The sequence below is a fragment of the Tenrec ecaudatus genome, chromosome 1 (assembly GCF_050624435.1).
Source record: "Tenrec ecaudatus isolate mTenEca1 chromosome 1, mTenEca1.hap1, whole genome shotgun sequence".
Taxonomy (NCBI): domain Eukaryota; kingdom Metazoa; phylum Chordata; class Mammalia; order Afrosoricida; family Tenrecidae; genus Tenrec; species Tenrec ecaudatus.
This window is the reverse complement of record NC_134530.1, coordinates 292,462,878-292,467,928: the sequence shown is the minus strand read 5'-3', so window position 1 is coordinate 292,467,928 and position 5,051 is coordinate 292,462,878. Positions and strand designations below refer to the sequence as shown.

General features: G+C 55.8%; 1 pseudogene; it reads right to left on the bottom strand.

The window, feature by feature from the left end:
- Positions 1 to 543: 543 nt before the first annotated feature.
- LOC142437483 (large ribosomal subunit protein uL3 pseudogene) lies at positions 544 to 1,748 on the bottom strand (annotated as a pseudogene).
- Positions 1,749 to 5,051: the final 3,303 nt, after the last annotated feature.

Here is a 5,051-nt window from a genome sequence, read left to right as displayed (position 1 = left end):
GCTGCTGGTAATGACATAAGCCAGACACAAAAGAACAGGTGTAGGACCGAGCCAAGTAGTGAAAGGGTGAGCACAGGCAAAGGCACAGAGGCAGGCAGATCGGAGATATATGGGTTCACGGTGGCACCCTTGGGCGGGTTAGTGCCCTGTGACCCCGCTACCCATTTATTTATTATTATTATTACTTTTCCTTTGCCCGCCTCTTTTTATCTGTCTACCATGTGTATCCCTGAATTTGGTCTGGTCCCTGCCATATTACCTGGTCCTCACCCCAGGAATGTTCATACAGTAGCTTTTCCCCTATGTCCCTTTTGCATTTTTTTAAAGCTTACCTCCGTGGACACAGTGTGTACTTGTCCTTTTGCGCTTGGTTTACTTCGCTTAGCATGTTTTCCTCCAGTTCTTCCCATGCAGTGATGTGCTTCATACGTTCATCACTACTTTTTAGCGATGCGTAGTACTCCATTGTATGTATGTACCACAGTTTTTTTCCCCCCACTGAAAAAGAAGTCTTTATTCTGATCCCACCAGCTGTACCATCTGTTATGCGCCTTCCTCCTTGGCAATCCGGTCTTTCTTGAGTGGTCCCATGAAAGCTTTTTTCTCTTCCACGGTCTGGAAACGGCCATGGCCCAACTTGCGGGTGGTGTCGATGAACTTGAGGTCGATCTTCTCCAGGGCACGGCGCTTGGTCTGCACCAGCAGGGACTTGTGCAGAGCCAGCACTCGCTTCTTGGTGCCCACCATGCAGCCCTTGAGAATGACAAACTCATTGATCACTTCCCCTTAGTGGACAAAGTCGCTCAGGGGATTGATGCTCTTGTTAGAAAGATCATACTCGGTGGAGGCGTTGTTCTTGATAAGCTTGCCGTCCTTGACGAGGTAGCCCTGGCAAATCTTATAGATCTTCTTGTTGATCTCTGTGCAGTGGTGGTAGCCTTTCTGCCCAGCGCGGGCCATCGAGAAGGCCACACGGGCGGGATGCCAGGCCATGATACAAGCTACCTTGCGCAACCCTCGGTGGGTCTTTCAGGGCAGCTTCTTGGTGTGCCAACAACTGGTGACCCCTTTGTAGCCTTTGCCCTTGGTCACCACCCTGATGTCGACCATTTCATCCTGCGCGAACACCTGGTTCACTGGCACCAGCTTCTCTCGGGCCCAGTCCAGCTTCTCAGCCACGGAGCCCCCGTTCACCTGCATCTCCGTCAGGTGCGCCTTCTCCTGGCGCAGGGGGAGCAGGCGCGTCTGGATGAGGGTGATGGCGCGCATGACCGGGCAGGAATTCTTCATGCTGCTAAAGTCTTTCTCGAGCTGCTTCTTACCCTTGTCATCCTGCCACTTCTTGCAGTACTTGGTGAAAGCCTTCTTCTTCGACTAGTGCCAGTTCTTGTAGAACCGCCGCTTGCACTCATCGTCACTGATGTGTTCCGCAAAGACCGTCTTGAAGGTCCGGAGGCCGCGAGGTGTCTCCACATAGCCCACGATGCCCACCACCACCATGGGAGGGGTCTCCACGATGGTCACGGCCTCCACCACTTCCTTCTTGATCACCTTGGAGCCTGGTCTGTCGACCTCGTGCACAATGTGGGTCATTCCGGCCTTGTAGCCCAGGAAAGCCGTCAGGTGGATCAACTTGGAGGCGTAATCCTTGGGGAAGCTCTTCACCTTCCCGCGTGCCGGTTGCTGCGCTTCCGAGGCAGGAAGCCCAGAGACCCATGCTGGGGCGCCAAGAACTTCCGGTGTGACATTACATCGTTGATCCCTGCTGGTAGAGGTACCCCAGCTTTTTAATCCAATTGTCAGGTGATGGAAATTTGGGTTGTTTCCAATTCCTTGCAATTGTGAACTGTGCCACAATGAACATTGGAGCACAGATGTCTGATCTTGGTTTGTTTCTTGCCCAGTAAGGGGGGTGGGGGCTTGCTGGGTCATATGGTAACTCTAATTCCATCTGTTTTAGATATCGCCAGTAGACCACTTTCTTACACACATATGAGTCTCCCTGGATTTGTTTCACGTATGATGTGTCTGGTTCATTGTGTGGTCATGGTCTCTTTTAATACTTGATCGATGTTTTCTTTACATTGTTTGTCCTGAAGGTCTCTTTTGTACCCTAAAACAAGGAGTCAAGGAGATGCATGGGACTTGATTGCTGAAGGGGGGCAGGAGTGAAGAAATGGACCCAAAGGGTGTCCATACCACTTCTGGGCTCTGCTCTGGAGCTGTTGCCAGCTGTCCATAAACTGTTGGCACCTGTGGCCGAGGCTGCGGGCTGACCCCAGGCTTCTCTGGCAGAGGTGGGCTGCCTTCTGCTCCGGGATATGGGGGATGTCCGGAGGCTGAGGAAGGGCATCAGGTTGTGCTCAAGAGGCCCCTGGCATGGTAGTGTACTGGCTCAGCTCTTCCTCTGCAGGGTCCCACAGAAGAGGTCCCCTGGCCTGGCCCCGATGCTAGACCCAGTGGCATACCTGCCCCTGAACTTGGAGGAGGCCCATCTCCTGCTCCAAGGCCTCGTGCCTGTGCAGCAGCCTCTCCATGCTCTCTAGAGCCTTCCCAAGGCCCAGGACTCTAGCAAGGGCACACTGTGGAGGACGGGCACATTACAGGCTTGGCCTCTGCCCTTCTGCCCAGGGTTCTCTTCGATCCTTTCTTCCTGGCTGGTCTTGGCCTTGGCCTCGGGCAGGTGACAGTGTCTGATTAGTGTTTGCACAGTGACACTGCGGGTGTTGGGGACAAGGCTGCTGGATGGAAAACCAGTACCTAGCAGGGGTCCCAGGCCTTCCTGTCAATTCCCTTCCTGCCTCCCTTCCATGGGGTCTCTGTCTCATATATCAGGTGTATCTGAAACCGTATCAGCTTCTCTTTGTGGTCCCCAAGAGGGACAGGCTATTCCAGCTGCTGGCCCCACCCCTGGATCCAGTCGCCATCCTGTATGATGGTGGGGACATGAGTGCCCTGATGTTCATACTGCCTTGGCCCCAAGCTGTGACCCCGTCTACCCCTCGGGCTGTGCCAAGGAGTGAAATGCTGACCAGGCTCAGGGATAGCACAATAATTTTTCTTTCACCCAAGATGACAGGGCCCAGGCCCATCAGTCTTCAGATCTAGGAAGTGGCTGGGCAGGGGCCATGGGTGGGTTCTCATGTGGAGGGTGCCCCTCACCCACCCTTGGGGCCCTGTCTACTCTGCCATCAGGATGTCAGGTGTCCACACGGGTCTGAGAATCAAGGGCCATGGTCTCCAGTCCAAGCTTTGCCCCCTGGAAAAGCCATTAAACTCTCCACATCCCGTTCTACCGCAGGCCGCCCCTTGGAACCTAGTGGGGCTGAAGGTCACTTGTAAAGGTAAAATGGCGTTCAGGTGGGGTGCCCTCTGACCTGGCTAGCAGCCTTGAGAAAGCCGGCAGTAATCAGAGAGGTGTGAAGCTTGTGTAGCTGACCTTCTCCCAGGGCTTCCACTCAAGCCGGCCGCTCTCGTATCATGCCCAGCAGGCCCTGAACCCAGGGGCCTGGCAGCACTCTGGCCTGCTCTCTCAGCGCAGCCTCCTGCGTAGAGGGAGGTGGGAGGTGGACCCAGCCCTGAGTACTGAGTGTACCCCTGCTGGGGCTGACTCACAGCCCATAGCCCTCACTATAAGTCCCGGGGGCCTCCCCTCAGCTCTGCAGTTGAGGGTTGGCCAGGCTCCTGGGAAGAAGGAAGCAGGGGCCATGTGATATGGGCAGATCCAAATGCCCTCTGTGATCCCCAGAGTGTGGCCTAACCCATCTCCATGCGCTTCTGGGTGCATGGGCACCTCGGCTTGTTCACCAGCCCTGGATTGCAGCCTATGGCTCCTTGGTAATCCCTCACCAACCAGCACAGGTTCGGTGTGCATACACACCTCACCCGTGTGCCCCCAACAGTCTGGATACCCCGGCCTTATCAGGGTCACGCCCATGACCGTCCCGGCCATCACATCCCTGTCCTGTGTGCTTAGCACCCCTGGAAGGAGCCATGCTTCTGGATCAGCCGCTCCACCTCTTCCACAGAGCCCTCCAGGGCACTGGATCCTGGGAGACCTGGGGCAGCCATGGAGGTGACACAGAGGTGGGGGGAGGATAGGGGGCACAGATGGTGGTTCAAAGGGAACCCTAGACAGCAACATCTGCCAGAACCTTGGTTTACAGCGTGGGCTCTCTGGGGGTGCATCAAGGGGCCTGCGGCTGGGGGTGGGGAGGTGGGTGCTGAGCAGGAGGGGAAGGAACCTGAGGAAGAATAGCACACCAACCTGGGGGCCGTTAGGAACATCCCAACTTCTGACGAGGTGGGGAGGAGCCCCATTAATTTCCAACCAAACCGCGTAGGGCTTGGCTGGCCGGGGCCAGGTGTGGGGAGGAGATGGCCCTGAGTGACCTGAGGCTCAGGTGTCCCCTTGGCCACTTGGGAAGACACACTATCTAGCTCCGTATCAGAATAGCAGCCAGTGATCCAGGAAGCAAGGGGGATTGGGGTGGTACTACAGGAGGACTAGAGGTCCTGGGGTAAGTGTGTTTGTGTATGGTAAGGGGAGCTGTCTCCTGGGCCTGCAGGATCTTGTCCAGATGCCACACTGTCTGAGGAAGAGCTGCTTGTGGTGCATGGCCTGCCGTCTCCCTTGCTTCCGTTCCCAGGCCTGAAAGACCTGCTCCCAAGCATCCTGCAGGGCGCATAGCCTTTCCTGGACCTGGGCATGGGCATGGACACAACCGAAGGTGGTGCTGAGGGAAGCTCCAGAGAAAAGGTGCCTGACTGTTCCACCCAAGGGGAGGGTATTGTTTGTGTTTCCACAGGGAAAGAGGGACCAGATATAAAGCCAGTGCCAGATGAATGCAGTGTGCCCGCACGGCGTGGGGAGCCAGTGGAGGGGCCTGAGGGCTGGGCTCCCATACTAGCTATGTGGACAACTGCCCCTGCCCCCAATAGAATTTACTTCAGAGGACAGAACTGAAGCGCATCTAGGAGAGAGGTGCATGTTTGATCAGAGCAAATGAGAGCAAAGAAGGGGGAGGAAGAGAGAGTGGAGCACATCCTGG